This window comes from Callithrix jacchus, chromosome 13, assembly GCF_049354715.1.
Source record: "Callithrix jacchus isolate 240 chromosome 13, calJac240_pri, whole genome shotgun sequence".
NCBI lineage: Eukaryota > Metazoa > Chordata > Mammalia > Primates > Cebidae > Callithrix > Callithrix jacchus.
In genome coordinates this window covers 80511617-80529453 of record NC_133514.1, presented here as the reverse complement: position 1 = coordinate 80529453, position 17837 = coordinate 80511617, and the positions used below count along the sequence as shown (strand labels likewise).

The 17837-nt window shown below is 50.3% G+C and overlaps 1 protein-coding gene across 50 annotated transcripts in view; it reads left to right on the top strand.

The window, feature by feature from the left end:
* CELF4 (CUGBP Elav-like family member 4) overlaps window positions 1-17837 on the top strand; it is a 321515-nt gene that overhangs the window by 147822 nt on the left and 155856 nt on the right. The window lies entirely within an intron of this gene.

Genomic DNA, 17837 nt, shown 5'->3' with positions numbered 1-17837 from the left:
TTCAAATGATCCCAAGGGACCACTGGGCTCTGCCTTGCCCTGTGCATTGGGTGTCTGTGGTTTCAGGCCAGGGCTCTAAGTGCACAAGATGCTCCCTAATCAGACCTCTTGCTCCTCCACTTTCCACCACCCTTTGCTGTTCTGCCACCTCTGAAAGAGACAAAACCAGGGAATGAAGTTTAAATCTGACCCTTCCCCTTCCCTGCCCCACCCTGGGCCCAACATTCAGAGAAGAGTTAAGTGACAGAGCCTCATTCTCCTGTATGAATTAATAATTGATTCAGTAACAAATCACTAATATTGCAGTAGTCGTGGTGAATAAGATAATGAATGTGTTCTGTCCGGGGAGTGTCATGTTGTGAGGATTCAGCTGAAATTATTCATAAATGTGCTACTTTTCCTCATCTCTAACGGCTGCTAGTTTAGCTCCTCTTTTTAATCTTCCCAACCTGTCACATTCGATGGTGGAAATCGTCAGGCTCCATATACAGCAGAATATTAAGGGGGAACTGCCAAGGCATTATGTCAAATTTCAATAGGTAATAAAAACAAAGTGCTTGAAGACCCTTTCCCACTTCTCTTAAACTTAAAGATTTTCGAAAAACTTTCTAGATGAGCTCCTTCTCCTATCATTAGAGAAGAAACACCTGAGGTCAAGGAGTTCAGAAACTTGCGTGTGACCCCTACTTTACCACAAATTTGCTGTGTGACTTTGTGCCTGTTCTCAACCATCCCAGACTAAGTTTTCAATCTCTAAACAAGGGATGCCTCCCTGCTTTTCTCCTGGGTGTCCTGAGAGAATTGTGACGTGACAGGAAAGAAAGTGCCCTAGACCACTAACAGGCGGCTAGACTGGAGTTTCTCCACTATCACACCCTACACCAGCCAAGTCAGCTGGTTCACTATTCTCATGTTTATGCCTTCCACGTGGCCACTTCAGAGAGGTCCCCGCCCTGCCTGTTCACCTTCCATGTCTCTTACCTTCTCCGTCTGACCCAGCCAGCACTCTGAGCTCAGTTCAGCCACCACTTGCTTCATGAAACCTTTCCTCATCCTGCCTGTCAGATATATTTTCCTCTACATACATCTTCCCTAGTAGGTGGCAAGCATCTCAAGTATGGAAGCTGTCTTCTACATCTTTGAGTAAAATAAGAAAGGAAGAAATATTTGTAGAATGAGTCCACTGGTGGATGAGTGGGGAGATGGATAGATAGATGAGTAGGTGGGTGAATGGGTGGTGGATAGGTAAATGGATGAGTGGATGAATGAGGAATGGATGGATGAATGAGTAGATGGGTAGATGGATAGATAGAAGAATGGATGAATAGATGATTGGATGAGTGGATGGGCAAGTAGGTGTGAGTGAATGGGGGTAAAAGTATACATGGGTAGATGGATGGGTAGATGGACAGATAGATGGATGAAAGAATAAATGGTAGGTGAGTAGATAGGTAAGTGGAAGAGTAAATGGGTAGATGGAGGCATGGATGCAAGAATGGATGGATGGATGGGTGGATGATGGATGGAAAATTGAAACAGGCATTTTACTGTTTTCAGTCAATGAGCAAGTGTTTGCCAAATCCCTGCCCTGCCTTGGTGGTTATCTCTGCTATGCCAGGTTGGAAAGCAGAGAGAAAGTGTCAATGACTTGGCACTGAGGGTGCTTAGGACAGGATGATGGTGATCAGACTGGGTTGGAGAGTGGAGATCATGATATCACAGTTGAGAGACCCTTAGGATGGGCCTTTTAAAGGCCTTAGTGTGACCCCTCACCTACAGAGGAGACCTATGGTACCGAGAGTATAGACACTTTGGTCACCTCTACAGCAAGTTGGAAGGGCCAGATCCTGGGTCTCCAGACCACCATATTGCAGTTCTTCCTTCACACCAGAGGGCACTGCACATAAGGGAGGACAATAGGCTCCCTGGAGAAGAAGAATGGGGCTCTGGAAGGACGTGGGACTTGACCAAGAAAAACACACTGTCCCAAGTGGTTAATTTTGATTCTGCCAAGAAATGAGAGGATGATTTGCCCTCTCAGGACCCAGCCAGCTTCAGTTGACAGATTTTTTTCCACAACTGATCCATAAGGTCATCTAGATAGACCAGACTAAAGAGGGACTGTAGAACACCAACCCTGAAAATAGATGTCACAGGAGTGGAGGGCATGAAGGGGTGGGAACAAAAATTGTCTCACTCCCTGTGTGGCCACCTGTTTTAAGTCCCTCTGTACAAACACACCTCAATCAAACCAAACCAAAACCTTCCGAACATGCCCCACAACCTACCCTTACACAGCCTTAACCACAGAGCTCCAGAGCAAATGCCTACACTCCACCACCCCCTACACACACAGATGCTCACCAACACGGTGAACACACCTACAGGAACCCCCACGAACAAACGTAGAAATGCACCCCTTAAAACACACGTCTACCCACGCGTGAACACATGCATACACGCAGACATGAAGAAACAGGCATACTCATCCAAGCCTTCATTCTGAGTAAGTTATTAAAAATGTAGACATCGCTGGCTCCCAGGGTCAATATGTTGTTTTTAAATTTAAACATGAATTTCCATTTCATTGAGCCTCCAGGGCTAACAAGATGTGCTGTGACAGGAGCAGCTAGCTGGAAAGGCATGATTGAAGAGCGAGCCAATAATGTGTGTGCACAGCCTGGGCAGGGAGGGGACCCCCTCTGCCCAGCCCCCACAGCGTGCTATGAGCCTTGAGCAGGAAGTGAGTGTCACTACTACCACTCGGCACTGAGTTCTGACCCAATTCACCAACCCATGTTTCCAAAGCTAAGAGAGCAGAATGTGATGCAGAAGTATATTCATTCATTCACCCATCCTACACACATGCACCCATCCATCCATCTATCCACCCACCCATTCATACATATATGTACCCATTCATCCATCTATTCACCCATTCATACACACATGCACCCATCCATACACACATGCACTCATCCATCCATCTATCCACCCACCCATCCATATATATATGTACCCATTCATCCATATATTCACCCATCCATACACACATGCACTCATCCATCCATCTATCCACCCACCCATCCATATATATATGTACCCATTCATCCATATATTCACCCATCCATACACACATGCACTCATCAATCCAATCATTTACCCATTCATTACACACATGCACCCATCCATCCATCCATCCATCCATCTACCCACCCATCCAGACACATATGTACACATCCATCCAACTCTTCACCCATTCATACACACATGTACCCATCCATCTACTCACCCACCCACCCATACACACGTGTACCCATCCATCCATCTAGTCACCCATTCATACACACATGCACCTATCCATCCTCCCATCCACCCACCCTTATATACACACATGCATGCATGTATCCACTCATCCATCCACCCATACATGCATGTGTCCATCTATCCATCCATACATATTCTGTGAAAACTCAGGCCTGGACTAAGGACTGTGGAAGTGAGGACAAGAAGAAACATCTGTCCCTGCCCCCTGGAGTCTCCACTCTGATTGGGATTAGATGTGTGTCTCAGTGAACTCCAGCTGTACTCTGTATCCTCAGACAGTGCCAGATACTCTGGTTTATAACCACACCATAAGCAGTCTCCCTCTCTGGGCTGAAAGTTCTGCAATAGAAGGTATTATATCTGTCTTGTCCAGCAATGGACTCTCGGCACCTAAGCCACAGTAGGTGCTCTGTGGATGTTTGGTGAACTTGAATGGGTTTGGATTCATATCTGAAAGGCTGGCTCAGAGGTCTTATGTGGTTGTATTCTTCCTCATTCCCCAGCATGAAGGAGGGAAAGAAAGGAAACACCACAGTGAAGAAAAGGGTGCTGAATGGTCAGGACCTGTTCCATGGAAAAGGTGGACAGGGAGGTGCCTGTGCTCTTGGTATGCCAGGTGGCTGGAGGGCACAGTTATCCTCCTGCAGGAGAAACAGTGATTAGGAGCAGAGTCCCTGGACACAGGTCCTGGCTGGGAGGGAGGCACAGTTGGCACAGCTGAGAGGGCCTGTATAGGCTAGCAGAGAGCTGCACCATTTCTCCCTGCAGCCCACCTCATCTCCTGCCCGCCACTGCCCCTCTCAATAAGCCTGCTGAGCTGCCCATCTCTGAAGCCTGGTGAGAGTCCTGCCTGGTGCTGTCTGCTCTTTGGGTTTCAGGGGACTTTGACTAGGCTGGACTTAGTGGATTCTGTAGGATTTTAGGTATCTTGTGTGTTTTAAATGCTAGTCAATACCTAAAGTTCTTCACCCACCAGAGAGTGAGAAGGAAGAAGCAGCAGTGCCCCTCATGAATAAGTCACCCCACAGCCTTGCCTCCTGGAGATTGTTTGGCCAAAGCCAGACCCCCATTTTTCTTGCTATGTATATGCGCACACACAGATGCCCATGGGGCCAGGGGCCATTTGCTAATGTGGGACCAAGTTCCCTCACCCTCACACAGCCTCACCAATGCAGCTGCATACCCACATAAACACATACATCTCCCACACATTGGGACAGTCTTTCACTCTCTGAAACTTTTGAACTCCAAATAATTTTTGAAACTCTTCCCTTAAAAATCAGGCTATTTGGGCTGGACATAGTGGCTCATACCTGTAATCTCAACATAGGGAGGCCGAGGTGGGAGGATCACTTGCACTCAGGAGTTTCAACCAGGTTGAGCATATAGTGAGATCCCATCTCTACAAAAAAATACAAACATTATCTGGGCATGGTGGCACACAGCTATAGTCCCAGCTACTCAGGAGGCTGAGGTGGGAGGATCACGCGAGCTCAGGAGCTTGAGGCTATAGTGAGCTATGATAGCACCACTTCACTCCAGCCTGACTGACAGAGTGAGGCCTTGTCTCAAAAAAATTTTGACTATTTGGTCCCTGCCTTTGGGAAGCAACCTCTTCCTCATCTCTGGATCTCATGGATGCAGAACTCCAGGACCAAGGGAGCAGTGCCCTTGTAGGTCAGCCAAATCATTCATTTTCCCCTTCAGGCCATGAGGACAATGGCAACCCAGCCCTGGCAGGGATTTCACAGGCACATGTCCACCTCAGGCTGCTTGCATGCCCTCCTTGCATCTGCAGTGACGGGGGTGTGCAGGCTGACTCATGCACCCTAAGTCACTCGGTCGTACACGCACACAGGCATACAATATGCGATTGCTCGGCACACCCTCGCCTTCACACGCCACATCCGTCTACTCCAACACTCATGCCAAAAGTATAGATGGCCTGTGTGCAGAGACAGCCCCCATCACAAGCACATGAAGGTGGCTGGCGCAGTGCAGGGATGCCCACCTGCACACATGAGCACACAGGCATGATGTCAAACCCCACAGTCAGGTTTGCCAGCTAGAGGTCCTGGCAGCCCAGGTGTGGAGTGGGTGGGCCGGGGCTGCACGGGCCTGCAGCCCTGGACCTTCATGTGCCCAGTAGTGGAGGTCCAGGCCTCTGGCCCTTTAAACATCCATTTAAAGTCTCATCTCTCAAATAATTCAGCAGAGGCATCAGCCAAAAGGGCACACTCTCCTTTCCTTGTCTTCAGGAGCAGAGAAGAAGGAGACAGGGGAGAGAGTAGATTAATTGGGCCTGGAACAGTAGCCAGAGACTGTGTAAGCCCAGGCTGCCAGGGAGGCAGGGGCGGGGGTAGGGAGAGTCCAGCTTCGCTCCTCTCCTCTTTCTGTCCTTTCCATGTCATGCTCTCCTGAGAACCTCACACACATCAGCTCGGGGAGTGGCAGCCGCTCAGTCCAGTCAACACCTGAAAGTGGCCCTGAGGCCATCTCTGCCTCCATCATTGTCACTGGCCTTTCTCATTCCAATATTAGCAGCCAGCCAAAGTTCCTGGGAGAGACAAGCTTTCAGGCTGGGCCCAGCAGGTGTGCCTGGCCCTGAGGCACTGTGTGTGAAGGGTCACTTTGCAAAGCAAACTGTCTGTAGTGCCCCAGGAAGCCGAGAATGGAGGAGTGGCATGTGGTTGGGCCTGGGCAGGTAGAGCAAGAAACCCATCTGTAAATGGAGCCCTGTCCCCTAGCTAGGTCTCAAGTGGAAACTGAGTCCTGATACTTCTGTCCCCTCCCTACCATGTCCCTCAGCTCCCCCTCCTGTCTCTGTCGCCTGCCAGGTTCTGCCATCCATTCTCTCTACCCACCCCAGGGTCTCCCGCACTCTGCACACCCCCTTCCCTGATGCAGGCCCCTGTCTTTGGCTTTCTGGACCTCGACACCAGGATCCAGGCTAGGGTCTGCCTGGGCCTCTTTTCAGAGTATCTTAGAGTAAAGAAGACACACGAGGAATGAGCAGACAGATTTCAGCTTAGTGAAGAGCCTGCTTACAGTAAGGGATGTCCCTCAACACAGCAACCTACTCTGTAGGAGCTGTCTGCCCAATCTTCCCCACAGTGAGGCATCCCTGAGGGACTGCAGTGCCCCCAAGATTCCTCCCAACTCGAACACTCTGAGCTCGCTCCTCAGTAGGAATCAGCGCATCACATCCCGAGGGGACCCTCCCCACTGGCTACCCCCTGGCTCCAGGTTCTCAGGCCAGTCACCCAAGGGGCAAGAGGCACCAACCCCATTCCAGGTTTTGGTCAGTCCTCCCAGAAAGCCGGTGGGCAAGTGTTTATTCATGTGGGAAATCAAATTGCTGGGAAGAGCCACATTTCCCAGCACATGGGTATGTAGGTCAGGCTCAGGGTTTCTTCCGCATGGCCACCCTTTGGGTATCTGAGGACAGTCAGCAGTCCTGGCCCCCGCCCCCACCCTCTGAGCCTTCACTTGGAGTCACTCAGTCAACCCATACGTTCTGAGCACTGGTGTGGGGGATCCCACAGTGAATCGACAGACCTCTGCCTGCTGTCTGGATAGGGACCCATGCAGGACTAGGACATGGAATCTTCACTCCCTAGGACCAGAGCTAGGAGAGAGGTGGGCAGGTGGAGTGGAGGCAAAGACTCCCACACACCACAGAGCAGGCAGCGACAAGGACCTTGCACCCTGAAGAACTGGGTAGTGCGACAGGACCAAAAAGAGAAGCCTGTGTTTGGGGGGGGCGCCCCAGTGTGCCCAACCTGAATCCAGACTCTCAGACTTAGGAACCGTGGCTGGGACTCAGCAAAGGGCAGCTGGGAAATTCTGAGAAGAGCCAAGGGGAAAGGAGCGAGAACTGGGTCTTCCCAACTCTGCCTCCCATTCTAGGAGATGGGAAGAATCATAAAGTGAAGTGTGATGAGGCCCTCAGATTTGCCAAACTTGTATGGAATCTCCAGGCTTCCTCCTCTCACATCCTTATGTCCAAAAAAAAAAAAAAAAAAAAACTTCTTGATTTTTCCATGTGTGTAGTCAGGGGAGCTGAGAAGCAGCAGATTTTCCATTCCTGAAAAGTTGGGTGCTTTTTCCCTTGCAGTCCTTTGAAAGATGTGAATCTTCAGAATCTTCATAAGAGAAAGTCAGTAGCCTCAACTCAAAAAAGGAGGCTTCCCAGAGGATGGGTACCTTGCTTGTGATTCCCATCATGGATGAGGTAGAATTTTAATAAATAGCCCTGTTTCCTAATAAGAACAAAGGAGACACTTGTCTTCCTGAGCCCATCAGTCTAAGAGCAGCAGGCCCTGGCATGGGAGAGAGGAGAGCAATGAGGTAGAGAAGAGGGCAGGTAGGCAGAGCTAGCATCCCAGTGATTCAGTGTTCCAAATTCCACTTTCTGCCTTCCAGCTGCATCCCAGCCACTTCCCCTCACTAGTATTCTGTGAAAGCCAAATTTCGGTACACACAGGGTTGTGATTTTACCAGTCCTTTTTAAAAAATCCTTTTCATCCCCAAATCAATGTAAAAATATTCTGTGGTACAGAGCAGATTTGATTAAAAAGGGAAGAGGTTGCCTGAAATATGCCCCCAAAAAATTGAGCTAATGGGAATCTCATTCATTATTTAATCTCCTGCTTATTCAAATAGGACCAAAATGGAATCCAATATGGCATGTGCGTGGTGTTGTCCTGGAGAGCAGACAGGAGGCAGGGAGCGGGGGAGGGAAGGACGGACGCAGACCCGCCATTGCACTTCATGTATTAAATCGGCGGCAGGCTGTGAACCAAGTTAATAAGAGTAGTAAGCCTGAACATTCTAACATGTGCATGTGTGTCTATGTATATGTGTGTGTGTATCTACACACATATACACACATATGTATATACATATAAACACATGTATATACACACATACACATGTACACATGCACATGCATATATTTATCTGGTATCTATTCTCTTGTGTTACACTGTGACTCATGAGCTGCCACACCACTGAACTTTATTAAACACAGATAAAATGTGTCTCCTCCAGCCGGGCACGGTGGCTCACGCCTGTAATCCCAGCACTTTGGGATGCTCAGGCGGGTGGATCACAAGGTCAGGAGTTCAAAACCAGTCTGGCCAACATGATGAAACCCTGTCTCTACTAAAAATACAAAAATTAAGCAGGCTTGCTGGCACGTGCCTGTAGTCCCAGCTATTTAGGAGGCTGAGGCAGAAGAATCACTTGAACCTGGGAGGCAGTGGTTGCAGTGAACCAAGATCACACCACTGCACTCCAGCCTGGGCAACAGAGAGAGACTCCATCTCAAAGAAAAAATGTGTCTCCTCCAACAGCAGCCCATGAAGTGATGGCACCCAGGAATGGCCAGGCAGGTGCCGTGTCTGCCCACTCACGCTGGGCTGGCAAAACCTGCCTTGTTCTAAAAAGGGCCTGGCAGGAACTGGAGCAAATATCCAGCAGCCCTCTTCCTGGAGTGGTGTTGTGGGGTAGGGACAATGTTTTTGGAGAATTGTCCGTGTGCCCAGCTTTATGTGTGCTGGTGCCTTTAACCCCCACAGCAGTTCTGCAGATAATATCATCCTCTCTGTCTTGCAAGTGAGGAAAATGAAACACAAAGATGTAAGGAAACTGACCCAAGTCCAAAGAAGAGTACGTAGTAGGCCTATTAGACCCTAAGTTTTGTTTTCTTGTTTCAATAAACAATGCTGCCTTTCCTAAGGTCTAACCAAGTGGGGTCTGACATTCCACCTTTGCATGGCTGGGTGATAGATATCAGCAGTCTCCCAGACATTCCCCTTTGTTCAGACTGGTCTCCTTCACCCCCACCTAGACAGACCAGACCCACCTTGAATTCCTGGCTCTCCCCGCTCCCCCATAACCCCACAGTATCTTTCCTGGCTTTCTTCCAAAGGTCCAATTCTTCTACCCGCCCTTCCCAACTTATATTCCCTGAGGTCCAGCTGCTGAATACCTGCTGAATACAGGGCCCTGCACTCAGAGGGCTCCTACCACAGGCCACATTAGAGGCTTTTCCTTTTCTTCAACCCTGGCCCACAATGGAGCATCCAAGAAAATATTTTCTTCCTTCAATGTGCTTTGTGCCTTGGTAACAAATGGGTCAGGTATATTGGGACAAAAATTGCTCAGCAAAAGGCCACCTTCCAAGTTGTCTATCTGGCGATGATTTATCATGCAGGTCCTCAGTGGCCCCACCATCCAGGTTCCCCCAAGGTCCAGCAGCTCACGTGCCCTCTTTTCCATTCCAGCAGGCCCATAGCACAGGACCGTCTGCCTAGACCAGACGGATGGGGACATATGTGGGAAGCAGAGAGAACTTTCTGGGAGAAAGCGTGTTTTTAGTGAGGTATCCTGTGGCCTTATCCTGGGGAATCTCTCCTCCCTCTTCTGCAGTCACACTGACCTAACTGAACTGGGGTGCATGTGTGGGGCTCAGAGGATAGAGACGGAATGGGCGTGTCGTCCCATCTCGGCTGACTGCTTTCCCTCCTTTAAAGCCAACCAGGGACAGCTTTCCTTTACTCCTCATATTCTTTGAAATTCAGTTTGAGCTGCAGGGGAGTTAAAAAAAAAATTAAAATGGAGCAGGGCACCAAGCACCCTATGAAACAACTCAGCGAGGCAGTTTCTCCGGCGAACCTGCGTCTTATATCTTCTATGACAAAAAGATTTATAGCAATTTTTTATTAAAAAAGAGAGAGAGAAAGAGAGCTGCAGATAATCAGATCTGAGACTCAGAAATGGGAGCGTGGGGGTGTTATGCATGTAAGTTATTTTAAAATATATGTTAGGTTCGTGATGGATTTTTCCACTCCCGGCTGGAGGGGGGCCAGCCCAGCCCCCCACCACCACCCCATGTCTGGCCTGAAGTGATGAAAATGAGGTGTGAAGGGGACCTCCCCCACTAATATCTCACCGGCACTCTCCCTCCACAGCCACAGCCCACTACCCTCTTCCCTCAACAGGTAGACAAGGGACTCCTGCTTTTATCGGGAAGGACATAGCCACAGGTTCTTAAAACTGGAAGCAGTCTTACAGACCCTCCAGTGTGGAGCTCTCAGCCCTATTTTATAAATGAAGTAAATGATGGTTATAGAGAGAAGGCTTCCCCTGCATTTTGGAACACAGAGATGGGCCTCACTGGCCTTGCTGGTAAGGTGTACACATCTCTCTGCTAGTTCTCCAAACCCACTTGGTCTCCTGGGTCCCCAGGCAGAGCCCCCTTCGAGGGAAGGGCAGAAGCAGGAAGTGGCATTTACAATACAGGGAAAGAACTGGGCAGAGGTGATGGGATGGTTACCCCGTCCTGAGGCAGAGCAGAGCACGCCTGGGGTGAAGAGATCTGAACCAGCAGAGGAAGGGGCAAGGGCGGGAGAGTCGGGGAGATGCAATCATCCCTGTGGCTCATGACTTTGCCTGAAGAAACTCCTCCCACACAGGGAGACCCAATTCCATAGGACCTGTGGACAGCACTGTCAAATGACTAGACACTCAGCTCTTAGTGAAAATGACAGGATGACAATGTGGAAGTAGTGTCAGGAACATAGGTCCTATGAGGAATAGCTGGAGGAACCAGGACTCTGAAGGAAAGGACATGGGGGAGGTTGGAGCCTTCAGACCCCAGCCCAGCCAGCTGAGAGCAGAGAGTGGCCCCATGGGTGAAGGGCTGGGTGCAGGTGTGTGATGGATTTTTTTTTTTTCTTTTAACAAGGAAAGTTAGCTTGGTGGGACAAATAGCAAAGACATTTTAGAGAGTGGAACAGAACTAATAAGAATGCTGAGGCAAGGAAAAGCATACAACAAAGGATGGGCAGTGCTCAGCCCCAAAATGAGTGCTAATGGTAGCATACCAGCCACCAGAGCAGAACAGAGGGAAAATGCTGGAAGGAAGGGCTTTCTGAATGCCTCGGACCTCACTGTTAAGGCAGCCACACCTCCACACTGGTCTTGGTCACAAGATATACATAATCCATCCTTGCTCTCTGTGCTTTCTTGGGGTGCCTCTGAGTTCTCTGTGAGCTGAGCTCCCCAACAACCAAAGTGTACAGGGTGAGAATGCTGAGCAGGCCTGGCTGGAATGATGTCCAGGCCTAGGCACAGCCCCATGTGAGATGTCCCATGGCTTCGGGAGGGCCCTGGGCGTCCAGGTGTGCATGTGCGCCCTCAGGCAGAGTCTGGACTCCTGTTTTCCAAGTTCCCTGCCCTGTGTCTATTCCCCAGATCCTACTCCACCCCTTTGCCAGTGAGTTAATAAGCTGAAACAAACACTTAACTCTAGAGGCCCCCTACATGAAGGCACTCCAGGATTTGGAAATGAGGGGGGCTCCTCTTCTGTGGGGCAGAGTCTGGAGAGCAGAGAACCCCTCCACTATGTGACCGAGACCTTCGGCCACCCTTTGAGATAGAGAACTGGGCATGAGCTAAGCAGGAGCTCAAGGGGTTGGAGATGTGCTGGCAGGCATGTGCCTCGACCTCTCCAAGTTGTAGCTGTCTGTCTATGATGTAGGGTTAGTAAACTTGCTGACTCAGGCCAGCCCATGGAGCTGTTTGAGGAGTAACCGTGATGAGGCATGAGAAGTCCTGGCCAGACCCCAGGAGGGAATCCGGGAATGGTGGTCAAAGATCTCACTTCAGGTGGAAGTTGCTGCCGGTAAAAGAACCCCGAGTGCCTCCTGGACAGATGGGCTCATGGTAGGGGGCCAGGCCAGGCCAAGGCCAGCCTTGAGGTCATGAAGTGGACCTCTGAGAACAAGAATTAGAATTGGGGCCAAATCCAGGGGAGTCGGTGTATCTGAGACCATCTTGGAAGAGGAAATGAGCAGCCCTAGCCCAGGAGGTCAGTGCCTCTGTCCCAGGCACCATGTCCACATGACCCTTCACACATCATTTACTGTGTGCTCTGGAAACTCTGACACGTGTCACTCACCCTTCTGCCAAGGGCCACCCTTCTGGGAAGGAGAACACACACCTGCACTGTCCTGCCTGTCCCAAGCCCTCTCAGACCCACCTCTAGAGGACTACACACCATCAGGCATAGCTGGGTCAGGCCACACAGCAACCGAGGCCCCTGCCAGCACACACACCCACCACCCCCTTGCCACACACTGTCACACGGAGTCACATGCAAACATGGAGTCACACAGCCCCGTGCCTCCACTCCAGCCATTTGTCCCCAGCCCTCCCTGTGGGCCTTGTGTGACATGGGGAGGAGCACAGAGAGCCTCCGGGGAGGGGTGGCCTCGCCTCCACGGAGGGCGACTCCTCACGTTATTTTTAAACATTCCCTCATTTGCTAAATGAGGCTTTCGCTCCCAGGCTCCCTTTGAAGCGGCTGCTCCTCTCATGGAGGGGGGCAGGGAGACAGTGGCCTGATAGATGCTTAAGAAATTATAGGTGAAACTTGCTGACTCAGGCCTGAATGATGTGCTGTCCCAGGACTGTGTTTAGTCCAATGAGGGCTGCTGGCTGGCCTGCCCTCCCCTGACCCCAGCCCTCTTTCTTCTCTCTCTATACCTCTCTCCCCTCCTCCCCCACCTCTCCCCTCACTCTCACTGTGTCAGCTCAGGCATCTTTGCCACCTCCTCCTTCTCTTCCTCCCAGACCTCCTCCCTGGGGCTGGAGAGCCTGCCCAGTGAGGGAAAAGATGCCAACCCCCTCGGAGCCACGAGAAGCCACATGGGGCCACGTGGGGCCCCATGCATGCCAGGACCAGGGCCTGTTCAGGTCATGCAGGGAGGGCGGGGAGGGCAGAGGAAGGCTGGGGGAGAAGGGCCTAGGGAAGGCTCCTCGGAAGAGGGGGCCTTGAGCTAGGCCTGCAGAGACCTTGAACTTGATAGACTGTGGAAGGGCACAGGGCTGCCCAGAAGAGAAGGAACAGCTTGGCCAGTCCCCAGGGCAGAATAAGCTGGGTGTGGGCAAGGTGGGAAGTTCTGTTATGGGGGGACATTCTGAATTTTAGAAGTTCCTCTTGGCTTGAACTTTTACTTCCTCTTTGACTTACTTGTCTTTCTTTTTCACCTTTTCCACATTCAGACTCTGGCTCTTTGCTGGAATAAAGAATGACAGGGAGCTTCTACCCCCACCCTACCCTACACCCACTTTCCACCTGCCACCTCCAAGCTAGAAGGATTGAGACGGGGCTCCCACTCAGAACACAAGGACAGAGGGTGGGGTCCACCCAGGCTCAAAGGGGTGAGAGAAGGGGCAGCTCCCTGGGGTCCCCCCGACCCTGAGTCCCTAGACAGGTGCATGGAGGTGGGCAGTGGTATATGTTCCGGGCAGGTGTGATAGGAGCCTCTAGGAGCAGGAGCAAACATCCTTGGGGCCCCAGTGCCTCTTCTCCCACGTGGGCAACCTGAAAGACGGATGGTAATTAAACTTGAATGCAAATTAAAGTGGTTCAGACCAAACACTTACAGATTCACCTCGGCAGCCTCCCTGCTCATTCCCACCAGATCATGTGTTCACCGCCTCAGCATGAGAAGAGGCAGGTCCCCTCCAGACGGCCTCGGAAGTAAAAAAGGAAGAAAGCCCAGAGACAAAGAGTCCAGATGCCTGGGGTTCGGGTGACGGGGTTGGAGGCCCAGAGGGCTGCAGTGATTTGTCCCAACTTGCCAGCAAACTGATGGTGTACTCAAAGTTAGGTTTTAAGGTCAGACAGCCCCAAGGAGACAGTGGGCCATAGCCAGAGAGTGATGCGCCTGAACAGGCAGGAAGACCTGGGGTCTGGCCCAGGCCTCCTTATGGATCATGCCAGGCCCAGGTCACGCCAACGCAGAGCTTGAAATGCAATATCCCTTTTTGAGCTGAGTAACGCCTTGCAGCCACAGGGAGGTGAGAGGCCAGCCCTGTATAAGTATGCTTGGGTGGGAAGAATGCTGGATGGTGTCCTTGTCAATCTCCCCATTCAACTACAAGCTAAAGGCTGAAGGATTTCTGGCTCATGGCTGGTGCCAGGGAAGTCTCAGATCCATGTCATGGAGGGGTAGAACACTGCCTGAGCTGGGATCTGTGGCTTGCAGGCTGGGAAGTCTTGGACAAGCTTCTGGATGTTTCTGTGTCTTGGTTGCACTGTCAACAGGACTGGCTCATAGGGCTGTTCTGAGGACCAAATGAGTGAATGCATGGACAGCACTGACCTGTGCTCAGTGAACTTAAGTTAGTATTGGTCTGTAAGATGGCCAGATAGCACTCTGAAAGGCACTTTCCTGAGTCCTTCCCCCACAAATGCAGAGCTCGCTGCCTCTTCCATGACGCAGTAATGCTCATCAGGAGCCGAGAACAGGGCCTCCACACACTAAGTGCTTGCTGAGCTGCCGACACAGCTAACCACATGAAAGGCTTCATCAGCTGGCCTTGCAGTTTGATTTTAAAGGAGAGGATGACGTGGTGGGAGAAGGGAAGTTGCAGTGAACATCTCCATTTCCATCGCTTTCTTTTCTGAGTGAAGAAGGCCTACCTACAACCATGTGGGGGTCCAGCAGAGGGGCCGCTGGAGCCTGAGCATTCATCCCTGCTGCCAGTCCAGGCCCTCGCCTAGGCCCTGCCTCCAGCTCTCTGGGAACCAGTAGAGCCCAGCAGAAGCAGCTAAGGAAGGACCCCCATACCTACCCCATTCTCAGAGTCAACCCCCGGGGCCCCTGTCAGGCCCAGCACCACATCAGAAGGGCCCAGGCCCCGCTGGGATCAAGCTGTTCCCATAGTGACACACAAATCAGCCACCCTCAGCCCTGTCATTTGCCAGAACCCAATTCATGAGCCTCTGATCAATAATTCAGGCATCTCCATCTGTGGAAAACTTGGATTTGGCCTAATTTCTCTCATAAACAAAGAACATCATCTGCTCCTGACAGTAAAATAGACACCAGTCAAATTTCTCAAAAACTAGAGGTTTCTGTGAACCACATTCCTTCTGAGTCTGGAATCGCAGAATCCAGCTTGCCTTTGTGAATCCCATGGGCAGGCTGGCTGGGTTGGGAACACAAAGTCTGGTGTGGGAAACTGGGCTGGGCAATTGGTTCAACGTATTTTAAGTGTTCCAGTATATCGTTTGAAAACCAACGGATGGATCTAGCTACAAATGATTCTTCTCCGTTTAATGGAGTTGACTATCTGATCTCATTAGTATTTGCTGAAAGAACATGAATGCAACAAACACATTTTTTGGAGATATTCTTGAGCCAGGTGTCTCAGTCAGGATTCTCCAGAGAAATAGAAGTTATATATACACAAGTATGTATATATGTATATGTATATGTATATGTATATATGCATGTGTACATACACACAAATATATATACACATACATATATCTATATGTACATGTGTGTATTTATATGTACATATATAAATGTCTATTTCAAGGAATTGGCACATGTGATTGTGGGAGCACTGGCAAGTCTGAAATCTATAGGGCAGAGCAGCAAGCTAGAAATTCTCAGGCATAAGTTGAAGCTGCAGTCTTGAGGCAGAATCTCTTCTTCCTCAAAGAAACCTCAGTTTTGCTTTTAAAGGCTTTCAACTGATTGGATGAGGCCCACCTACATACCCTCCTTTACTTCAGGGCAAATTCTTGTAGTGTAGACTGTACACCTAGATTGGGGTTTGGTTAAATAAGGTGCATGCTACAGCCTAGCCGTGACCATACATAAAACCAACCATCTCACCAGCTTGCCTCTGGCATCTGCTTTTCCCTGGACATCTCTCTCCCAGTGGACCTAAATCAGTGAGGCTCATCTGCATGGGCAAGAAGCAAAACATCAAGGAATGATCAAGCCAGAGCAGACCATGAAAAGGGTGTACTTGGGGAAATTGGAGCCAAAAGAACTGAATTGATTTGCCCAAGGTCACATAGCTAGTTAGATGGGCAAGTGTCTTCCTCAATCAGGACCACAGTAGGCTCACCTGCCACGTGGACCCACCATTTTTGCCTGCCTGCCTCCAAATCTAGGCAAGGTCACGTACTACAGGTGTGCAGCTGTTACAAAATGATTCTAGTTATGGACACCTGGCAGGTGTATCTCAGGCACCTTGTATTTCTGTTATGTGGGCCCTTCTAGAGCAACTGTGGTCCAGCCAGTTAGTAAAAGCCACCACAGGATACCAGGCATCGTGTTGGTGATGGTCATTGTCCATTTTTTGCTGCTGTAACAGAATACCTGAGCGTGGGTAATTTATAAACAATAGAGGCTTATTTGGCTTACAGTGGAGAGGCTGAGAATTCCAAGGGCATGGAGCCAGCATCTGCTGAGGGCTTTCTTACTGCATCATTCCAAGGAGGAAAAACAGAAGGGGAAGCAAGTGCATGAGGCAGAGAGGAAAAAGGGGGCAAACTCATCCTTTTTATCAGGAACCCACTCTCAGAGGAACATTCTCACGATAACGGCATGAATCCATTCACCACGGCAAAGCCCTCACTACCTAATCACCTCTTATAGGTCCCACCGCAGCCATGCACGGTAGCTCACATCTGTAATCCCAGCACTTTGGGAGGCTGAGGTGGGTGGATCACCTGAGGTCAAGAGTTTGAGACCAGCCTGACCAACATGAAGAAATCTGTCTCTACTGAAAATACAAAATTAGCCAGGTGTGGTGGTGCATGCCTGTAATCCCAGCTACTCGGGAAGCTAAGGCAGGAGAATCACTTGAACCTGGGAGGCGGAGGTTGCAGTGAGTCAGGATCGCACCATTGTACTCCAGCCTAGATGACAAGAGGGAAACTCCGTCTCAAAAAAAAAAAAAAAAAAGTTCCACCCCTTAATACTGTCACAATGGCAATAAAATTTCAATATGAGTTTGGAAAGGGGCAAATATTCAAACCACAGCAGTGATCAACAAGTATTTCTGATCAAAAAACAAAAAACGACTGTGAGCATCTCCATGCATTATTCAGCTTGGGCACCCTATCATCGGGTACAGTGCCTACTGCAATAGAAACTCTTCCCTGAAAGGGGTTTCCTAGAGTGAGAAGCAGTGGGCGGGCCTCACCCATAGGTGGGAAGGTAATTGGCAGGACAAAGCAGTTACGTGTGAAGCATAGGCCGTTTGAAATCTACATGCACACCTGGGATCTCTGTAAATCCTAAGCCACTCGAGGGGATGTAGCTGCCTCCATCTTACAGTTGAAGAACCTAGGACTTGGCAGGTGAAGGGATGTGTCCAAGGTGGCTGGGCCCATGGTGCGATCTCGAGTGACTGCAAGCACAGTGCCCTGCCTGCTCAGGTCCACCACTCTCAGGGATCCCCACACCTTGGAGAAAGACAAAGATCAGGGGCTTCAAGCAGCGTCAGTGGCTGGTGCGTGTCTCTGGCCCTCTCACCGATGGGCCTCCTTGGGAGGATCTCTGTTGGCCAGGGAGGAGGAGGAGGAGGAGGAGGGTGAGGTGGAGATGGAGAGAGGGGGCTACAGCCTTACTTCTCAGCAGAAGACCCCTGTGAGGGGCCAGTGGCCTCAATCCTGGGCCACGGCA